Source organism: Saimiri boliviensis, chromosome X, assembly GCF_048565385.1.
Source record: "Saimiri boliviensis isolate mSaiBol1 chromosome X, mSaiBol1.pri, whole genome shotgun sequence".
Classification (NCBI taxonomy): Eukaryota; Metazoa; Chordata; class Mammalia; order Primates; family Cebidae; genus Saimiri; species Saimiri boliviensis.
Genome location: NC_133470.1, coordinates 67,001,436 through 67,025,308, shown reverse-complemented (window position 1 = coordinate 67,025,308; position 23,873 = coordinate 67,001,436).

Here is a 23,873-nt window from a genome sequence, read left to right as displayed (position 1 = left end):
CTGAGAAACTGGACACTCATCCAGGACATTCATCAGGAGACTTGGGGTCTCCTGACAGCTGTTTTGTCACTCAATGCAGCTCCTCTCTGCCTTGCTCACACTCCAATAGTCTGTATACCTCATTCTTCTTGGATGCAAGGCAAGAACTCAGTACCTGCCAAATGGCATGACTGAAAAAGCAATTACCCAAACAGGGCTAAAACACACTCCTCACTTGCCCCATTGAGGGCAATGTGGAGAGACAAGCTGCAGCCTTTAAGGGAGCCCAGACCTAGGGGTTCCCCAAGCCAGGGCTGTGACACTCTTTGTCTGGCTTTGCAGTTCCTGACTTCTGCAATCTTCCAGGTGCTACCATGTTCCCTGGTGCCCACAGTGGAAGCCACTTGTGGTTTTCCTGGTCCAGTCACAGCCTTGCATGAAGACAGTGCTTGTGCTAGCACCTGTAGCAGCCCATCCCACTGCAGTTGGCATGTCTGAATATGTGCAATGGCAGGACTCCATGCTTGCTCACACACCCCTTGCCACTCTATGCCTGGCTTGCCCCTGGCAGACATGGGATCCAGGCCAGTAGTACAAACTGACTGCAACTTGCTGGGCTGAGTGGGTGGAACAAGCCCAGTGGGCCCAAACAAAACTTGAGCAAAGGCATCAATGGCTATAGAAGTTTCCAGCTGGAAAAGCAATACTCTAAGGATTCCATGACACTATATTTTACACAGGCTTCTCATTTTAATTTAATTTTATGATTTTTAGAGATGGGATCTCACTACGTTACCTAGGCTGGAGTGCACTGGTGGGATTAAAGCTAACTAGCACCTTGAGTTTCTGACTGAAACAATTCTCCAATCCCAGCTTTCTGAGTAGCTGGGACTACAGGCACCCAGAACCACACTCAACTATTTTATTTTAATTTTATGTAGAGATGAGGGTCTATCCATCTTGCCCAGACTGGTCTTGAACTCCTGGGCTCAAGTGATCCTCCCACCTCAGTCTCCCAAAATGCTGGAATTACAGGTGTCAACCACTGCACCTTACACACATAGACTTTTTACATTCTTTTCATCATTGTGTGTGTGTGTGTGTGTGTGTGTGTGTGTGTGTTTCTTGTCCAACTGAGTGGTTTCCAAAGATATGACTTCAAATTCAGAAATTATTCTACCTAGTTTATTGTTGAAGGTCTTGATTGTATTTTTCTTTTCATCCATTGAATACTTCAGTTTTAGAATTTGTATTTTGTTCTTTTGTGAATTTCTCATTCAAATCATGAATTGTTTCCTGATTTTCATTTCTTTGTATTTCTTATCTGTGTTCTATCCTATCTTATAGCATTTCTTTAGTACCAGTATTTTTAATACTGTTTTTCAAGCATTTTATAAATGTTCTTTTCTTTGGAGCCTGTTATCAGAGAATTACTGTGTTCTTTGGAGAAATCATGTTTCTTTGCTTTTCCTTGTTTCTTTTGTTCTTGCTTTGATATCTGTACATCTGGTGTAATACTCACTTCTTCCAATTTTATGTATTGGCTTTCATAGAGAAAGACATTTTCTATAGATGTATTTTTCATATTGAATGGGTAGAAATATATTTGACTCTGATTCTGGGTGGATAAAGTAGTGTACTCTGTATGATTTCTTCAGCTGTAATCAGCATCAGTTGTGTTTTTAAGTTCTAAAATATCTTACACTGTGGTTGTTGATGGATGCTGTTGTAAGGCTTTTCTGGGGACGGGGATATTAGGTGGGATGATCCTCAGGCACTAGAGGTGGTAGCATCAGGCAAGGCAGACCTGCCTTTAGTCTCCCTGATGTATGCACAGGCATCAGCTTGGGAAGATAAGGCAGGTCAATCCACAGGCTCCCAGATTGTGTGCTTGGGTGCTGGGTGCCAGCAAAAGTGGTGGTGGGCAAAACAGGTCTGTCATCAGGGTCTTGAGAATGTATTTGGGCACTAGCACAGGTGGGTGGAGTGGGTCAGTCCCCAGTCTCCCAGATGATGTGCATAGGCACCAGTGGTAGGGGTTAAAGATGGGACAGTCTTCCTCTTGTTTGTGCACTCAGGTACCATTGGCAGTGTGCAGGACAGTTCAATTCCCAAACTCTAAAGTACATGTATGGGTATTGGTGTCAGGCAGGGAAAGATAGCTTTTATAATATTAGTTGAAGACATGTTCAAATTATATTCAAATTAAAAGTAATTCTTCATATACCAACTATAATCAACTTACAAACCTATTAGTGTTACACATGTCACACTTTAGGAGCCACTGAGCCATATAATTGTGCAAGTCTGTCTTTTAAGGTCACACAACTAGTGGCAAAACCAATACTTGAACCCTGGTCTTCTGGCCACCTGTCCAAAAAATGCCATACTAGATTGAACTACATCTTCAAAAATACCTATCCAATAAAGAAATGAATGGATCGATGTGTTACAAGGAAACAGATGGAGAAAATAGGAAAGCCTAGTTTAGTGCAAAGTATTAAAGATATTGTTTGTTCCAAACAAATATATTGAAGATACAGAAAATGGAAAGTAAAACATGAGGTGACTATTGGCTCAGTAAGGTGATTCATATTATCTTTCAGAGAGTCCTAATGCCAGATGACTAAGGAAGACACAGAAGCATTCGTGTCTAGCTCCAGTGAATTCTCCCTATGCAGTTTATCTCTGGATTCTCTCATTTAGTATAGCTTATGCCTGGCTGTATAGCCTAAGGCTGTTTTTCACTTTTCCTACCCTATGCACAGACCTGATTATCAGGCATGAACTCCGAAAAGGCTAAATTTCTGAGTTATCAATTTATATCAGAAAATGTAAAGATTATTTTTTTCCAAAAAGAGAGAAAATAAAGGTGGTGAGAAAAACATTAATGTACTGAGTACAAACCTGGGAGTCAAAGTTTCTGAATCCTCATGATTGTTCTCTCACTGATTCAGATTTAGAAAAACAAGTATGTTTAAGAAGTTTCCAGAATAAATGTTTACCTAGGTTTAATTCAGGAATAGATTCATCATTAAGGTCTCTTTTTATAAGCACAAGAGTAAATATGTTGGCATTCATACAGAATGAACACCGTTTAATGAGTCCTTTTAATAGATCAGCTCAGCAGAAACACTGGTTCTGGATGAATTTCTTTGCAGAATCTAGCCTGTTGAAGTCTTTCCTTTGAGCTAAGTGACTGCATATTTATGATGTAGTTTTTATGGGTGCTATTAATTCCACCAGAGCTGTGATGTCCCATCTAGAAGTACAGCAATTGAAATTACAGAGTGCAAGATTGAACACTGCTGAAGAAATTCCACTATAAAAGTTATCAATCCAACATTGTGAATCTACCAGAAAAAGGAGAATAATTATATATTTTTACTAATCTTTTCCAAAATACTTTGGAAAACTTAGGATTGAGGCCTGATTGACCTGCTAAGTCATGTTATTTCACCATTGCGGCCTAGCATACACTTGCAAATTTTCTCCCTAAAATTGGCACTTCTCATTTGAAGAAATGGCAGCTACAAAAATATGTTTGTATACTGACATATTTGACAGTTCCATAGGCAGCCTTCTTTAATCTTTCACATTTTCATTGTGGTTGAAAAAATAATGACAAGATATTGCATTTGTTTCAAGGTTCTTTGAATTAGATTAGTAATTCTCAAACACCAGCAGCATCAGAGTCTCATGGTGATCAGTAGTCTGTATTTTAACAAGCTTCATAGACATTTCTATTCATCTGACTTTATCCAATGTAAAATATCTCATTGTAGTGTATGTAAGATTGTCACCTCAGTACTTCTTCTCCTCCCAGGGTGGTCTCCTCATAGTCCTATACACATCTGTTTAATTACCTTCAGGTTTTTGTTAATATTATGAACCTTTCAGTATCTCTACCTAATTTAATTATCATCTATCCAACTTCTACCTATACTTAAGATACCATTACCCTCCATTATTAATCCTTTTTGTATTACTTCATTCTCACACTGCTAATAAAGACATATCTGAGACTGGGTAATTTATGAAGGAAAGAGGTTTAATTGACTCACAGTTCAGCATGACTGGAGAGACCTCAGGAAACTTACAATCATGGTGGAAGGAAAAGCAAACATCTTTCTTTACATGGCAGCACCAAGTAGAAGTGCTGAGCAAGAGGGGGAAGAGCCCTCTATTAAACCATCAGATTTAATGAGAACTCACTCACTAGCACGAGAACAGCATGAAGTTAACTGACCCTATGTTCACTTACTGCCCACCAGGTCCCTTCCACAACACGTGAGGTTTATAGGAACTACAATTCAAGATGAGATTTGGGGGTGACACAGCCAAACCATATTGTTCTACCCCTAGCCCCTCCCTAATCTCATGTCCTAACATCTCAAAACATAATTATGCTCTTCCAACAGTCCCCCAAAGTCTTAACTCATTACAGCATTAACCCGAATGTCAAAGTTCAAAGTCTCATTTGACACAAGGCAAGTCCCTTCTGCCTATGAGCCTGCAAAATCAAAAGCAAGTTACATATATTCTAGATAAAATGGTGGTACAGTCATTGGGAAAATACACCTATTTCAAATAAGAGAAATTGGCCAAAATGAAGGAGCTACAGGCCCCACGCAAGTCTGAAATCCAAAAGGACAGTCATTAAACCTTAAAGTTCCAAAATGATCTTTGATTTTATGTCTCACATCCAGGACACACTGATGCAAGAGATGGGATCCCACAATCTTGGGCAGCTTCGTCCTTGTGGCTTTGAAGTGTATAGCCACCCCCTCCTCTGTTATCATGGGCTGGTGTTGAATGTCCACAGCTTTTCCAGGTGCACAATGCAAGTTGTTGGTGGGTCTACCATTCTAGTGTCTGGAGGATGGTGGTCTTCTCCTCACAACTCCACTAGGCAGTGACCCAGTAGGTACTCTATGTAAGGTCTTAAATCCGACATTTCTCTTTTGCACTGCCCTAGCAGAGATTCTCCATAAGAGCTCTGCCCCTGCAGCAAATTTCTCCTGGGTATTCAGGCATTTCTATATATACTCTGAAATCGAGGTGGTTTCCAAACTTCAATTCTTGACTTCTGTGAAGCTGCAGGCCCAACACCACATAGAAGCTGCCAAGGCTTGGGGTTTGCATCCACTGAAGCCACAGCCCAAGCTGTACCTTGACCCCTTTTAGCCATGGCTGCAGTGGCTAGGATGCATGGCAATAAGTCCCTAGGCTGCACACAGCAGGGGAGACCTAGGCCTGGCCCACAAAATCATTTTTTTCTTTCTAGGCCTCTGGGCCTGTGATGGGAGGGACTACCACAAAGGTCTCTGACATGCCCTAGAGACATTTTTTCCATCATCTTGGTGATTACCATTTACCTCCTCATTGCTTATACAAAGTTCTGCAGTTATGTTGAAACTCTACCCAGAAAATGTGATTTGTTTTTGGTCACATCATCAGTGTGCAAATTTTCCAAAGTTTTATGCTCCACTTCCTCTTGAACATTTTGCTGCTTAAAAATTTCTTTTACCTGATAACCTAAATTATTTCTCAAGTCCTAAGTTCCACAGATCTCTAGGGCAGAAGCAAAAATGCCACCAGTCTCTTTGGATAGTAAGAGTGACCTTTACTCCAGTTCCCAACAAGTTCCTCCTCTACATCTGAGACCACCTCAGCCTGGACTTCATCAGCATTTTGGTCAAAGACATTCAACAAGTTTCTAAGAAGTTCCAAAATTTCCCATATTTTCCTCTCTCTTTTTTAAACCCTCCAAACCATTCCAACCTCTGCTTGTTACCCAGTTCCAAAGTCACTTCTCCATTTTTTCATTTTTTGGCATCTGTACAGCAGCACCCCATTATCTGTGGTACCAATTTACTATATAAGTTTGTTTTCACACTGCTAATAAAGACATAACCAAGACTGGGTAATTTATAAAGGAAAAATGTTTAACTAACTTACAGTTCAGCATGGCTCAGGAGGCCTCAGGACTCTCACAATTATTACAAAAGAAGCAAGCACATCTTTCTTCACATGATGGCAGCAAGCAGAAGTGCCAAACAAAAGGGAGGAAATACACTTATAAAACCATCACATCTTATGAGAACTTACTATTACAATAACACCATGGAGATAATCACCCCTATGATTCAATTACCTCCTACCTGGTCCCTCACACAACACAAGAGGATTATGTAAACTATAATTCAAGATATGAGTTGAGTGGGGACACAGCCAAACAATATCACTTTTCTAACTATTCTAAATTGAGCTCTCCATTCATTCCAACCAGCTCTACTTATTGTGATCAATACTTAATTAACATTTTAATGATTTACTGCCTGATTTGTATATGTCTGTATGTCTGTCTCATTTTTCCCAGTTTAATTATAGGAAATAGGACCAAAATTCTTTTTCTTCTCAGGCCCTATAACAGTGCTGACCCTGTGAGGAGTAAAAAATTTAATCTATTCTAATGACTCTGAAAATGACCTAATGATTTCTGTTTAAGAAATGCAATGAAAAGTAGAAGGATAACAGATAAAACAATGTTCTTGATTCTCTTTCCCTGTAATTTAGGTTAGAAAATACACAGTAGAGGAGGAGGAGTATATTTAACTGTAATACTTCCCATACTTCTGTACTGTCTAGATCTAAAAGTGGATTATGAAGAGAAGCAGCAGAAATCAGAGGGTAGAATGAGATAGACCAGGCTGTCTACCTGACTAGAAAAAATTGAGTGCTACTCTTTTTTCATGAAATCCCTTCTAAACACTGGGGTTGATTCAAACTGTCCCTAGTTAGTAACAACTGCTTTTAATTAATAAATGTCTAGAAAGGTGTGAAATGGAAACATCCAGCTTGGCACACTTCTTGCCCACTCAGACAAAAAAAAAATGAGGATATACAGATCTTAGTTTCTATGAGGAATCAGTTCTGAGAAGAAGCAAGATCAATGAGGTCACTAAAACTTTGGTCAATTGAATATAAATCAAACATCAAAGTCACCAAAATGAAAGGTAAACACACTCAGACTTTAAAGTTTTCCTGTTAAAGTCCTGCCTTGTCTCACTGAGTGTGTAACTTAGATCACAAGCCAATGCTGGAAAAATTTGGTAGGTTCAGCACACTCAGTTTAGAGGCAGAAGTTTGTTTTCATATGAAAAGGGGAATTCTCTTACTCTCAGGACTCCTTGAGTGCTCTTTGAAGAGGCTGGAAAAAATCAAACACACAGAATCTCAACTTCATTAGAATTAAAGAGACTTCTTTCTTTTCTTTCCAGAACATATTGCAATTAGTCCTTTCTAAAGTTAATAGAAAGTAAATTACAGTAAATGAAAACATTTTGGAGGCTAAGTCTTCATGGTTTTGACCATGAAGCTGCCTGGAGGACAAGTGAAAATCTCAACAGAGTTGGTCTATTGAAGAGTGTTCTGATTTTTAAAATGAACCTCATGCTATATTTGGACATTAGCAGTTCAACTATCTTTTTATTTTTAGTTATTAGGACAGTCACTTGTCTAAATTTATCATTTAATATGATCAATAAGACAAAAGGCACATAGATTTTGATTGGTTCTATTGTAATGAAAAAGTACAAGAATGGTGATTTCCAGTTTTATCCATGTACTTGCAAAGGACATGAACTCATCTTTTTTTATGACTGCAGAGTATTCCAGAAACAGAAAACCAAACACTGCATGTTCTCACTCATAAGTTAATGTTGAACAATGAGAGCACAAGGACACAAGAAGGGGAACAACACACACTGGGGCCTGAGGGGTGGGAAACTAGGGAAGGAATAGCACGGGGTGGGGGGATTGGGGAGGGATAGCATTAGAAGAAACACCTAATGTAGATGACAAGGTGATGGATGCAGCAAACCACTACCATGACGCATATATACCTATTAACAAATCTGCACGATCTGCACATGTACCCCAGAACTTATAGTATAATAAATAAATAAATAAATAAATAAATAACAAGAGCCACATTGTTAATGTTTAAGAAGGTTCAGATTTTAAAAAATACTTCTTAAAATTAAGCATTCATTGACAATTGCCACCCACGACTTTATGTAAGAATTGACTCAAATCACAATTGTTAAGTGGAAAAATATTCCTTTGGGGTTCGTTGTATCTTAGTCACTTAAAATGGAAATGTTTCCTGGGATCTAATTATTTCATTAGTTAATATTTATTGTAATTATTTTATTGTTTAATATTTATTGTACCTCCAAATTTACATAGATTAACCCATTTAATTCTCACAACAATCCTTGAAATTGATATTAACCTCTCCATTTCATAAATGAAGAAAATGAGCATTAAAGAGTTTGAATGACTTGCCTGCTTGCATCAGGAATTCCACTTCAGATAGTCTGACTCCAAAGTCCGTACTCTGAACTCTTATTCTATTCTGATTCTGCTTATAACTCTACTTCTGTCTTTATTTTGTACCTATTAATGTAGAGTTGTAGTTTAGAAAAAGATTAAGAAGAGGGGTTTGGAGTCAGATAGATCTGAATGCAAATCCCAGCTCTACCGCATACTAGCTGCCTGAACATGGGTATTTCGTTTAACTTTTCTAATCCTTGATTTTGTCCTTTTGTAAAATAAGCCTAGTAATAACAATTCAACAGGGTTATTCTAAGGATCAAGTTGGCACAATGAATGTCACATACCTTGTGCACAGAAGATGCTCAGTTCATTATCATTTTTTTATTGAGGAAGATTTCTAAGTAGCTACCCATTTCTTGTCACAGATATCCCATAGATATTTTGCCTCTACGCTTTCCCATTTTTACCCTTATCACAATCACCAAACTTGCCAAACCGGGCCCAACCTAAATTGTCCATCCAGCTTGGTAATGCCTTGTGTTCATGCTCATATTTGTGTTCAAGTTCCAGAATTTTTCTTGCCTCCTCCTAAACAAGTCACACATTTCTGTACCTCATGAATGATAATGACTATAAATATGTTACTCTTCATACTTTAATTCTATTATTTATTTTCATTTTACTAGAGCCACCACTAAAGACACTCCATCTTATCCAAGGAGGTGCATCTGTTTTTGTTTTTGTTTTTGTTTTTTTTTTTGCCTGCCCAGAACCATAGGTTGACAGATTAAAATAATCAGAATGTTATCAATAAAATGAAGAAGGGAAAAAAATAAGAGTCATTGGACTAGCTTCACAGTAACAGAGCTGTAAGAGACATTAGAGGTATTCTAGTCCAATTTTATCAGATAGTAGATGAGAGTTATGGAAGAATACACAATTCAAGAATAAAGATTAAATATCTGAATCCTGGTTAAATTTTCTTTCCAAAATCTCACAATGCCTTAAAGTGGGTAGGTTTGTTTCTCTTGAAGAGCAGAGTAAAATATTTCTTTTCCTACAGATAAAAACAAGAACAGAGAAAAATAAAATTGTCATCAATAAATACAATAGACAATAAAAGATCAATAACAAATCTATATTACTGAGCAAATCTATATTACAATCAGCAAATCATGAGTTAAGCTATTTATTCCCCTGCTGCCTCATCGAAGAGTGATTCTGGCTGTGGCCAGAGCAAAGTGGCCAAATAGAAGCTTCCACCAATTGCCCCCCTTTCAGGAATACAAAACTTAACAGCTATTTACAAAAATAAAGCAACTTCAAAAGAATAAAAAATCAAATACCAGCTTGTGCACAGTGGGGTAGAACACCAAGCAGACTGTTGGGGTCACTGATTCCAGGCCTTAGCTATTTGACAGCATTTATGGACCTGCCCTGGGCCAGAAGAGAGCCCACCACCCTGAAGGGTGAGTCTTAAGACCAAGCAGCATCCACAACAATCTGACTTAAGCAACTTTGGGCTTTAAGTGAAAGTTGGCAGTACACTGGCAGTACTCCCCATGACTCTGTCATGGTGGTGGCCATGAAGTGAAGCTCCTCTGCTCATAAAAAGGGGTGTGGGAAGAGTGGGACACACATAATCTCTATGACAGAGCTGGAGGAGACATTAGAGATATTCTAGTCCAAATTCCTCAGAGAATGAATGAGAGTTTCATAAGGTTCAGTTCAGCAGCAGTACAGTAGAGCACCATGTAGACTTTTAAGGTATTTTACTCTCGTTCCTGGCTCCCAAATGGCATTTCTAGACCCATCCAAGGCCAGGAAGAATTCACAGCCTTAAAGGGAAGGACACAAGCCTGGATGGCTTTGCCCCCTGCTGATTGTAGAGCCCTGCAGCCTAAAACAAACATGTGGTAGCCAGGTTGTCGTTACAGCAGGCCTTGGGCAAGACCCAATACAGAGCTCACTATAGGTCTTACCCAGCACAGTTTCAGTGGTGGTGGTCACAGGGGTGCTTGTGTCACCCAACTCCCATATCCAGGTGGCTCAACACAGAGAGAGATACTCTATTCGTTTGGGAAAAATTGAGGGAAGAAAACAAGAGTCTCTGTCTAGTAATCCTCAGAATTTTTCTGGATCTTTTCCACGACCACAAAGAGGGTTCTTCAACAGGTCTGGAAGAACTACATCCTTACTGGGCTTGGGTGCTCCTTAATGCAGATGTGGCTTAGATCACAACACCAAAGTCCCTTTAAATGCCTGGAAAACAATTTCAAGAAGGAAGAGTACAAACAAGCCCTGACTACAAAGTCTACAATAAATACTTAATTGTTTAATGCCTAGACACCAACAAATGTCCAAAGGATCAAAACCTTCCATAAAAACATAACCTTGCCAAATGAACCAAACAAGTCACCAGTAACCAGTCCTGGGGAGACAAGCACATGTGATATTTCAGACAGAGAATTCAAAATAGCTGCACTGAGAAAACTCAACAAAATTAAAGATAACACAAAGAAAATAATAAACTTTATCAGATAAAGTTAACAAAGAGATTAAAGTAATTAAAAATAATCAAGCAGAAATTCTGGAGTTGAAATGTGTAATGGACATACTGAGAAATGCATCAGTCTCTTAAAGAAGAATTAATCAAATGGAAGAAAGAATTTATGAGCTCAAAAACAAGCTATTTGAAAATACAACTATAAGGACACGTGCACACGAACGTTCATTGCAGCACTGTTTACAATAGCAAAGACCTGCAACCAACCCAAATGCCCATCAATGATAGACTGGACAGAGAAAATGTGGCACATATACACCATGGAATACCAGGCAGCCATCAAAAACGATGAGTTTGTGTCCTTGGTAGGGACATGGATGAACCTGGAAACCATCATTCTCAGCAAACTGACACAAGAGCAGAAAATCAAACACCACATGTTCTCACTCATAGGTGGGTGAAGAACAATGAGAACACGTGGACACAGGGAGGGGAGCACTACACACTGGGGTCTGTTGGGGGCAAATGCGGGGGGACAGTGGGGGGTGGGGAGTTGGGGAGAGAGAGCATGGGGAGAAATGCCAGATACAGGTGAAGGGGAGGAAGGCAGCAAATCACACTGCCATGTGTGTACCTATGCAACTATCTTGCATGTTCTTCAAATGTACCTCAAAACCTAAAATGCAATTTAAAAAAAGAAAATACAGTCAGAGGAGACAAAAGCAAAAAAATATAAAAAGAATACCTAGAGGATCTAGAAAAATACTGTTAAAGGGAAAAATCTGAGAACTAGTGATCTTAAAAAGAAGAAAGAGAAAAAGATTAAAAAATTTACTCAAAATAATAACTGATTTGAACTACCTAAACCCAGACAAGACTATCAACATTGAAGCAAGAGAAGGTTATAGAACTCAAAGCAGCTTTAACCCAAATAAGACCACCTTAAGGCATTTAGTAATCTAACTTCCAAAAGTCAAAGATAAAGAAAGGATCCTAAAAGCAGCAAAAGAAAAGAAGAAAATAATATACAATTGAGCTCCAATACGACTGGCAGCAGTCATATCAGTGGAATCCTTATAGGCCAGCAGAAAGAGAAATGACAGACTTATGATGCTGAAAGAAAAAAAAAAAAACCTGCTTTTCCTGTAGAGTATATCTAGTGAATATATACTTCAAACCTGGGGGTGGGGGGCGAGGGGAGGAATAGCAGCAGGTGGGGGAGTTGGGGAGGGATGGCATTAGGAGAAATACCTAATGTAGATGACAGAGTGATGGATGCAGCAAAACACCACCATGGCACATGTATACCTATGTAACAAACCTGTACAATCTGCACATGTACCCCAGAACTTAAAGTATAATTTTAAAAATTAGAATAAAAAATAAATAAAAATATGAAAATTAGCTGGCCATGGTGGTGTGTGCCAAAAAAAGAAAAAGAAAAAAAAAGGACAAAGACTTTCTTGAAAAACAAAGCTGAGGGATTTTCTCAACATCAAAACTGTCCTAAAGGAAATGCTAAAGGAAAATCTTCAAAGAGAAAAGAATGTTAATGAGCAATAGTAAATCATCTGAAGTTTAAAAACTCACCAGTAAGAGTAAGTGCACTGAAAAACACAGAATATTATAACACTGTAATTATGATGTATAAACTGCTCCTCTCTAAGCAGAAAAACAAAAAATAAACCAATAAAAAAATAACTACAACTTCTGAGGCTACAGACGGTAAAATAAGATACAAATAGAAACCACAAAATGTTCAAAAGCAGAGTGATAAAGTTAAAATATAGAGTTTTTATCAGTTTTATTTTTACTTGTGTGTTGATGCAGTCAGTATTTAAGTTGTCATCAGTTTAGGCTGAGCATGGCATGGTGGCTCACTCCTGTAATACCAGCACTCTAGGAGGCCGAAGCAGATGGATCACACTGAGGTCAGAAGTTCAAGACCAACCTGGGCAACATGGCAACATGGTGAAATTCTCTATTAAAATAGAAAAACTAGCCAGGTGTGGTGGTGCACAACTGTAGTCCCAGCTACTCCAGAGGCTAAGGCAGGAGAATTGCTTGAACCTGGGAGACAGAGATTGCAGTGAGCAAAGATTGCACCACTGAACTCCAGCCTGGTTGCAGAATGAGACGCTGTCTCAAAAAAAAAAAAAAAAAGTTATCATCTGTTTAAAATAATGGGTTCTAAGATAGTATTTGCAAGCATCATGATAACCTCAAATCAAAAAAATATACAATGGATATGTAAAAATGAAAAGCTAGAAATTAAATCATTCCACTAGAGAAAATAGAGAAAACCACCTTCACTAAAACAAATACAGAAGGGAAGAAAAGAAGATCAAAATACAACCAGAAAACAAATAAAATGGCAAGAGTAAGTTTTTATTTGTCAATAATAACATTGAATGTAAGTAAACTAAATTCACCAATCAAAAGACAGAGTGGTTGTATAGCTATAACAATAAGACTCAACAGTCTGTTGCCTCCAAAAAAAAAAAAAACACTTCATATAAAGACACACTTAGAATGAAAATACAGAGATGAAAAAAATATTCCATGCAAGTGGAAACCAAAAAAAAAAAAAAAAAAAAAAAGAATAGGAGTTGCTATGCATGTATCAGACAAAACAAATTTCAAACATAAACCATAAAGACTTTTTGTCATTATATAATGATATAGGAGTACATTCAGAAAGAGGACATAACTGTTTTAAAGATACATGTACTCAACACTGAAGTACCAGATACATAATGTTAATGTTATTAGAAATAAAGAGGGAAATAGATCCCAATATAATAATAATTGGAGACATCAACAGCCCACTTTCAGCATTGAAGAGATCACACAGACAGAAAATCAAGAAAGAAACATGAAACTTAATCTGCACTGTTAACCAAATGAACTTAATTGATATTTACAGAACATTCCATCCAATGGCTGAAGTATACACATTCTTCTACTCAGCACATAAGTCACTCTCAAGAGGAGTGGGGGGTGGGGAGGTGGGAAGAGATAGCATGGGGAGAAATGACAGATACAGGTGAGGGGATTGAAGGCAGCAAACCACACTGCCATGTGTGTACCTATGCAACAATCTTGCATGTTCTTCACATGTACCCCAAAACCTAAAATGCAATAAAAAAAAAAAAAAGAAGAGTGTTAGGTCATAAAACAAATCTCAAAACATTTTTAAAAATCGGAATAATATTAAGCATCTTCTATTACCACAATGGAACAAAACTAGAAAAAGAGTAATTTTGGAAGCTACACAAACAAATAGAAATAAAACCATATGCTCCTGAATAATTAATGGGTCCATAAAGAAATTAAGAAGGAAATTCAAAAAAAAATTTCAAACAAATGATAATGAAAACACAACATACCAAAACCTTTTTAATAAGGTGAGAGCAGTACTATGAGTGACACTTATAGTTATAAGCACTTACATCAAATAAGAAAAAATATTCAAATAAATGGCCTAAATATGATGCATTTTTTTTTAAAAAAAAATCTTAATTTTAAGATTTAAGGACAAAAGATTTTTCTTTACTTTCTTTTAATTTTTATTTTTAGTCCCTGGGTACAAGTGCAGGATGTGCAAGTTTGTTACAAAAGTAAACATGTACCATGGTGGTTTGTTGAATCTATAAACCCATCACCTAGACATTAAGCCCAGCATGCATTAACTATTTTTCCTACTGCTCTCAACCTCCCACCACACCCCCAACAGGCCCCAGTATGTGTTGTTCTCCTCATCATGTCCATGTATTCTCATTGTTCAGCTCCCACTTATGAGTGAGAACATGTGGTGTTTAATATTCTGTTTCTACATTAGCGTGCTGAGGATGATGGCTTCAACTTTCATCCATGTTCCTGCAAAGGACATGATTGCATTCGTTTTTAAGTCTGCATAGTATTCCACAGTGTATATATACCACATTTTCTTTATCCGATCTATTTTTGATGAATATTTGAGTTGATTCCTTGTCTTTGCTATTGTGAGTAGTGCTGCAATAAATATAAGTATACATGTATCTTTGTGATAGAATGATATATATTCCTTTGCATATATATCCAGTACTGGGATTGCTGGATCAAATGGTATTTCTGGTTCTGGATCTTTGAAGAATCATCACATCATCTTTGAACTTTGAACTATGCCTAATATTTAGGTTTTATTGGTAATTATCTTGGCTCTCATTATGAACTTCTGTTTTTAAAATAAAACAGAATAATGCATACAAATCAACTTACTTATTTCATAATAATGCAATCAGTTACTATCACATACATGTACAGATAAAATCCTATTTTAATAAGCTCCATGGGGCAAGCCATTTTTTTATTGGTGTGGTATTCATTGTCCCAATTACTAGAAATCATTTTTCTAGACCTTAAACACTGGGGTGAAACAGATCAAACGCCCAGTCTCTTCATATCCACCTCCCTCCCTATCCAATATGTCACACAAAGGAACTGAGCAGTACATGTGCAAGTTAAACAAAGTGCTTTGAAGATAAAGGGGAAAGGGGAAAAATTCCCTAAATAAAGTGTCATTTGTTAAAAAAAAAAAAAGTGTAATGTGGTTTACATCATTCATCCATTTCTGTATTCCACACAGCTATTCCCTGTGACTCCAGCTCATGGATATATGTGAATTATATATGGAGTTGAGGGGGATATTTATGTGATCTTGTTCATTTCAATAAGTGCTTTGGAAGTTAAGTTTTCCTAATGGGATGTTTGGAATTTTAGAGGCGGACAAGAATAAAAGAAATCAAGGGGTAATTACTGTGAAGGCCATCTAAACACAATGCAATAGCTGGGAAAGACTCTGTGTCCATTCTTTTCATTATGTATTTGCTTGTATGAATGTCTTTATTTTTTACTTGTGCTTTACTTGTTTCCAGGAAAAAATTTCAGAGTCTTATGATAAAAGACATATACAATTAGAACTGTTAAAGAAAGATTAAAAAGTCATATTGTCACAATTCATACAGAGTCGGATAGGATCATTCTAGATACTTAAGTGAATGTAATTTGGGAGTCCCTTGATGTAAAAAAAAAAAAAAGCAAAATTTGATAGTTATATAGTGAACATTGTCCAATAAATAAAAGCCTAATAGCTCTTTAAGAAATAAACTAGAAACCCCATGCAGAAGGGACTATACCAATTTTGTGATTAGCACAGGATCTGGCATATGTTAGGAGATTCATAACTATTTATTATATGAATAAATGAAGTTTTAATGAGTTTTTTAAGAGTAAAAACTGTGACTCAACTCTATTTGTATCCCAAGCACCTATCAGTGTGTCATATACTAGGTACTCAATGGCTGTCTGTGGAATGGATGCATGAAAGAGAGAAAATTTTTCCTGGCACTAGTCTCTAATAAGAATTTAACAAGTTTACTTATATATGAGGGACAAGAAAAATAATTAGTCACTCTAGTCTTTGGTAATAGTAGTTTTATGGGATGTGTTTTCACATTTGTCATTTGGTCATTTCTCATGTTGTCCTTCAGTGAAAATTAATGTTGCCCTTCGGTGATTAATATTAATCCACAGCTTTTTTATTACTAATTCCAAGAATACTCATTCCTTAAAGCATTCCTTAAAGCATTTGCCTTTTTGTCAGCATTTGATATTGTTGACAACTCTTTCCTGACGGCTCTCTTCCAACGGATTTTGTAGTGTAATCTTTACCAGGATTCCATCTTACATCTCTGGTCTCTCTTTGCTCTATTTATCTACCTGCCATTTGAATGTTGATGTTCCTCAGTGTTCCGTCCCTGTCCTGCTATGCTTTTTACTCCAAATAATTTATGTTAATAATCTCATCCATCCCCATGTGTTTATTTACCATCTCTATCGTTTGATGTCCATTTGCCTAATCCAGAATTTTTTCCTGAGTTTCAAATGGACATATTTAACTGCTTAGTGGAACCTTCATTTGTAAGGCCTACATGCATCTCAAATTCAACATATCTAAAATTGTACACATTATTTTTTCCTCCACCTGTGTTTCTTGTCTCAGTGAATGATGAAATTATGCACATAGTTGTTCATTACCCTGCCTGTCCCTCACACGTCCAAGACAACTATATCTTGTAAGTAATATTAAATGAAGGTATATATCTATCTAATAACTTGATTTTATCCAAGGATTTGTTTAAAAGTAGTTCTCATATGTATTAATTGCCTGAACTCAGCTCGGTTATAATATAAACTATCATTTATTATCTATATTGTACTAGGAACTATGCTAGGTACTTTACATTGATCTCCTCATTTGATCTTCACAACAATACTACAAAACAACTTCATTTTACAAATAAAGAAAATGGAGTCCAGGAAGATCATGTTTCTTGTACAAAGGGGAAAGAGGGAAATACCCAAGTTACAGAATCACAGTGCTTCCTTCTTTTCTCCTCCTTGGCTTCAGGTGCAGCTCTGGGGCTGGTACTGTGAACTAATCGAAGTGACCAAAGGCAAAAGCATCATTCTTCAAGTAAGTATGAAGCACACCCAGCCTTCTTTGCATCTCCAGGAAAGCAGCTCTGACATTGCATCAACTTAATGCTGCAAAGCATCTTGACAATTGCCTGGTCTGTTCCCTTTCTTTTATTCATAAGGAAACTTGGGCCCAGAAAGGGAAGTAATTTTTTTTATGGTCATACAGCTATTTAGGGGCAAGTTCTGTAGTAGAATTCCATTTTTTGACTCACATTCTATATATACGTACATAACTACCACGTTTGGGGTGGCACTAACTTATCTCTAATTGTTACAACAGTCTTAAGTTGTAAATGTTATTATATATTTTCATTTTATAATAAAGAAGCTGTAATCCAGAAGAGTCAGGTAATTTGTCAAAAAACTTGTAACTATAATGTGAACAAGTTGAGATGTATAACTTAGGATGATGGCAGATGGGAGGAAGGACTAGAATGCAGTTCCCACTTGGACAGACAGAGGAGTGCCTGGAGTCTCACATCATGAACTTTTGCTTCAGAACCACTGCAGGAATCAATCAAGAAAGCAGAGAGAATCCACAGAACTTCTGAAGGAAGTGGATTGTTCCTGCATGCACTGGAGATGCCCCAAATACTCTGCTGGTATCCATGGTTGAGAGACCAACAGATATTTCACATCACAAGACTCTGTGCAGACACCCCCAGTATGAGCCCGGAGCTTGGCAGACCTGCTGGTGACTAGATGCAGAAGAGAGCTAACAACCACTACAGCCTGGCTCTCAAAAGCCACATCCCTAGGAAAAGAGGTAGAGTACTACATCAAGGGAACACCTCATGGGATAAAATAATCTGAACAACAGCCTTTAGCCCTAGACCTCTCCTCTGACAGAGCCTACCCTAATGAGAAGAAACCAGAAAACTAACTCTGGTAATATGACAAAACAAGGTTCTTTAACATCCCCCCAAAATTACACTAGCTCACCAGCAATAGATCCAAACCAAGAAGAAATCCCTGATTTACCTGAAAACAAAATTAAAGTCAGTTATTAAGCTAATCAAAAAGGCACCAGAGGAAGGTGAAACCTAATTTAAAGATTTTTTAAATAATACAAGAAATGAGGGGAGAAATCTTCAGTGGAACAGCATAAATAAAAAATAATCAAAACTTCAGAAAAAATGGACACATTTATAGAAATGCAAAATTCTTTGTAAAGTCTCAGCAATAGAATCAAACAAGCAGAAGAAAGAACTTCAGAGCTCAAAGACAGGGTTTTTGAATTAACCCAATCCAACAAAGACAAAGAACAAATAATAAGAAAATATAAAGAAACACTCCCAGAAGTCTGGGATTATGTTAAATGACAAAATCTAAGAATAAATGGCATTCCTAAGAAGAGAAATCTAAAAGTATGGAACAAATATTTTGGGAAATAATTAAGAAAAACTTCCCCAGCCTTGCTAGAAACCTAGATATGCAAATACAAGAAGCTCAAAGAACACCTGAAAATTTGATCACAAAAAATCATCACCTAGGCACAATGTCATCATGTTATCTAAAGTTAAGATGTAGAAAAGAATGTTAAGAGCTGTGACGCAAAGGCATCAGGTAAACTATGAAGGAAAATCTATCAGATTAACAACAGATTCTTCAGCAAAAACCCTACAAGCTAGAAGGGATTGGGGCCCTATCATCAGCCTCCTTGAACAAAACAATTAGCCAAAAATTTTGTATCCAGCAAAGCTAACCTTCATAAATGAAGGAAAGATACAGTCTTTTTCAGACAAATGCTGATAGAATTTACCACTACCAAGTCAGAACTACAAGAACTGCTAAGAGGAGCTCTAAATCTTTAAACAAATCTGGAAACACATCACAACAGAACATTTTTAAAGCATAAATCTCACAAGACCTATAAAACAAAAATACAATTTTTTAAAAAAAGAAAGGTATACAGGCAACCAACAGCATAATGAATGGAATAGTACCTCATATCTCAACACTAACGTTGAATGTAAATGTCCTAAATGCTCCGTTTAAACGACACAAAATTGCAGAATAGATAAGAATTAACCAACCACCTATCTGCTGCCTTCAAGAGACTCATCTAACACATGAGACTCAAACTTAAGGTAAAGGGGTAGAAAAAGACATTCTATGCAAATGGACACTAAAAGTGAGGAGGAGTAGCTAGTCTTATATGGAACAAAAAAGATTTTAAAGCAACAGCAGTTAAAAAAGACAAAGAGGAAAATTATATAATGATAAAAGGCCTAGTTCAACAGGAAAATGTCACAATCCTAAATATATATGCACCTAAAACTGAAGTTCCCAAATTCACAAAACAATTACTAATATACCTAAGAAATTAGATAGGCAGCAACACAATAATAGTAGAGGACTTCAATACTCCACTGACAGCATTAGACAGGTCATCAAGACAGAAAGTCAAAAAAGAAGTAATGGATCTAAACTATATCCTGGAACATATGGCTTAACAGATATTTATAGAAGATTCTACCCAACAATCACAGAATATATATTCTACTCATGCATACATGGAACTTTCTCCAAGATAGACCATATGATAGGCCACTAAACAAGCCTCAATAAATTTAAGAAAATTGAAATTACATCAAGCACTCTCTTAGACCACCGTGGAATAAAACTGGGAATCAACTCCAAAAGGAATCTCCAAAACCATGCAAATACGTGAAAATTAAATAACCTGCTCCTGAATGATAACTGGGTCAAGATGGAAATTAAATATTATTTGAACTGAATGAAAATAGTGACATAATCTATGAAAAGCCCTAAGATACAGCAAAGGCAGTGCCAAGATGAAAGCTCATATCCCTAAGCACCTACACTGAAAAGTCTAAAAGAGCAAAGCAGACAATTTAAGGTCATACATCAAGGGAATAGAGAAACAAGAACAAATCAAACCCAAACCCAGCAGGATAAAGAAAATAATGAAATCAGAGAAAAATTAAATGAAATTGAAACAATAATATACAAAAGATATATGAAACCAAAAACTGATTCTTTGAAAAGATAAATAAAATTGATAGACTACTCACAAGATTAACCATAGCACTAGAGGTAAAATCCAAATAAGCTCAATTAGAAACAAAACGGAATATATTACAACTTACACCACAGAAATAAAAAGAGCACTCAAGGCTACTATAAAGACATTTACATGCACAGATAACCTAGAGGATATGAAAAAAATTCATGGAAAGATACATCCCTCTAGCTTAAATCAGGATGAATTAGGTATCCTGAACAGACCAATAACATGCAGTGAAATTGAAATGGTGACACAAAAATTACGAACAAAAAAAGAAGTCCAGGACCAGGAAGATTCACAGCTGAATTCTTCCAGGCATTAAAAAAAGAATTCATACCAATCCTATTGACACTATTCCACAAGACAGAGAAAAAGTAAATCCTCCCTAAATCATTCAGTGAACCCAGTATCACTCTAATACAAAAACCAGAAAAGGACATAACCAAAAAAATAAAACCACAGACCAATATCCCTGATGAACATAGATGCAAAAATTCTAATAAAATACCAGCGAACCAAATCCAACAACATATCAAAAAGATAATCCATCATAATCAAGTCAGTTTCATACCAGGGATGCAGAGTTGGTTTAACATATGCAAGTCAATTAATGTGATAAAACACATAAACAGAATTAAAAACAAAATTCACATGATTATCTCAATAGAAGCATAAAAAGCACTTGACAAAATCCAGCATCCACTTTTGATTAAAACTATCAGCAAAACTGGCAGACAAGGGTCATGCCTCAATGTAATAAAAGCCAACTATAACAAACTCACAGCCAACATAATACTGAATGGGGAAAAATTGAAAGCATTTCGTCTTAGACTGGAACAAGACAAGGATATACACTTTCACCACTTCTGTTCAACATAGCAATGGAACTCTTAGCCAGAGCACTCACACAGGATAAAGAAATCAGAGGCATCCCTATTGGTAAAGAGGAAGTCAAACTGTCGCCATTTGCTGATGATATTATTGTATACTTAGAACACTCTGAAGACTCCTCCAAAAAGCTCCTAGAACTGATAAAAGAATTCAGCAAAGTTTCTGGATACAAAATTAATGTACACAAATCAATAGCTCTCCTATACATCAACAGTGACCAAGCTGAGCATCAAATCAATAACTCAACATCTTTTACCATAGCTGCAAAAAATTAAAATACTTAAGAATATACCTAACCAAGAAAGTGAAAAATCTCAACAAGGAAAATTACAAAACACTCCTTTAAGAAAACAGACGACATAAACAAATGGAAACACATTTCATGCTCATGGATGAGTAGATTCAATATTTTGAAAATGACTATACTGTCAAAAGCAATTAACAAATTCAATGGAATTCCCATCAAAATACCACCATCATTCTTCACTGAGCTAGGAAAAAAAAAATACTAAAATTCTATGAAACCAAAAAAGAACCCACATTGCCAAAGCAAGACCAAGCAAAAAGAGCATATCTGGAGGTATCACATTACTTGATTTCAAACTATACTATAAGGCCATAGTCACCAAAACAGCATGGTAGTCATATAAAAATAGGTGCATAGACCAATGGAACAGAATAGAAAACCCAGAAATAAAGCCAAATTCTTACAGCCAAATGATCTTCCACAAAGTAAATGAAAACGTAAAGTGGGAAAGGGACATCCTTTTCAACAAATTGTGCTGGGATAATTGGCAAGCCACATATAGGAGAATGAAACAGGATCCTAATCTCTTATACAAAAATCATCTCAAGATGGATTAACAACTTAAATCTAAGACCTGAAACTATACAAATTCTAGAAAATGACATCAGAAAAACTATTCTAAACATTGGCTTACACAAGGATTTCATGACCAAGGACCAAGCAAATGCAATAAAAACAAAAATAAATAGTTGGAACTTAATTAAACTGAAGAGGTTTTGCATGGCAAAAGAAATAGCAGAGTAAACAGGCAACCCAAAGAGTGGGAGAAAATCTTCACAATCTATACATCTGGCAAAAGACTAATATTCAGAATCTATAAAAAACTCAAAAAATTAGCAAGAAAAAAAATCCATCAAAATGTGGGCTAAGAACATGAACAAACAATTCTCAAAAGAAGATATGCAAATGGCCAGAAACATATGAAAAAATGCTCCATTTCACTAAGGATCAGGGAAATGCAAATCAAAACCACAATGCAATACCACCTTACTCCTGCAAGAATGGCCATAATCAAAAAACAATAGATTCTGGCACAAAAGTGATGAACAGGCAACACTTCTACACTGCCGGAGGGAATGCAAACTAGTACAACTACTTTGGAAAACAGTGTGACGATTCCTTTAAAAAGTAGAACTACCATTTGATCCAGCAATCCCACTACTGGGAATCTACCCAGAGGAAAAGATATCATCATACAAAAAAGATAATGGCACACACATCTTTTCTTTTTTTTTTATTGCATTTTAGGTTTTGGGGTACATGTGAAGAACATGCAAGATTGTTGCATAGGTACACACATGGCAGTGTGCTTTGCTTCCTTCCGTCCCCTCACCAGTATCTGTCATTTCTCCCCATGCTATCTCTTCCCACCTCCCCACCCCCCGCCCCTCCCCCATTTCCCCCCAACGAACCCCAGTGTGTAGTGCTCAACTCCCTGTGTCCATGTGTTCTCATTGTTCAACATCCACCTATGAGTGAGAATATACGGTGTTTGATTTTCTGCTCTTGTGTCAGCTTGCTGAGAATGATGGTTTACAGGTTCATCCATGTCCCTACAAAGGACGTGAACTCATCATTTTTGATGGCTGCGTAATATTCCATGGTGTATATGTACCACATTTTCCCTATCCAGTCTATCATCGTTGGCCATTTGAGTTGGTTCCAGGTCTTTGCTATTGTAAACAGCGCTGCAATGAACATTCGTGTGCATGTGTCCTGGTAGTAGAATGATTTATAATCCTTTGGATATATACCCAGTAATGCGATTGCTGGGTCAAATGGGATTTCTATTTTTAGGTCCTTGAGGAATCGCCACACTGTCTTCCACAATGGTTGAATTAATTTATATTCCCACCAACAGTGTAAAAGTGTTCCTATTTCTCCACATCCTCTCCAGCATCTGTTGTTTCCAGATTTTTTAATGATCGCCATTCTAACTGGTGTGAGATGGTATCTCAATGTGGTTTTGATTTGCATTTCTCTGATGACCGGTGATGATGAGTTTTTTTTCATATGTTTGTTGGCCTCCTGTATGTCTTCTTTTGTAAAGTATCTGTTCATATCCTTCGCCCGTTTTTGAATGGGCTTGTTTGTTTTTTTCTTGTAGATCTGCTTTAGTTCTTTGTAAATTCTGGATATCAGCCCCTTGTCAGATGGGTAGGCTGCAAAAATTTTTTCCCATTCTGTTGGTTGCCAATTCAATTTACTGACTGTTTCTTTTGCCTTGCAGAAACTGTGGAGTTTGATTAGGTCCCATTTGTCTATTTTGGCTTTTGTTGCCATTGCTTTTGGTG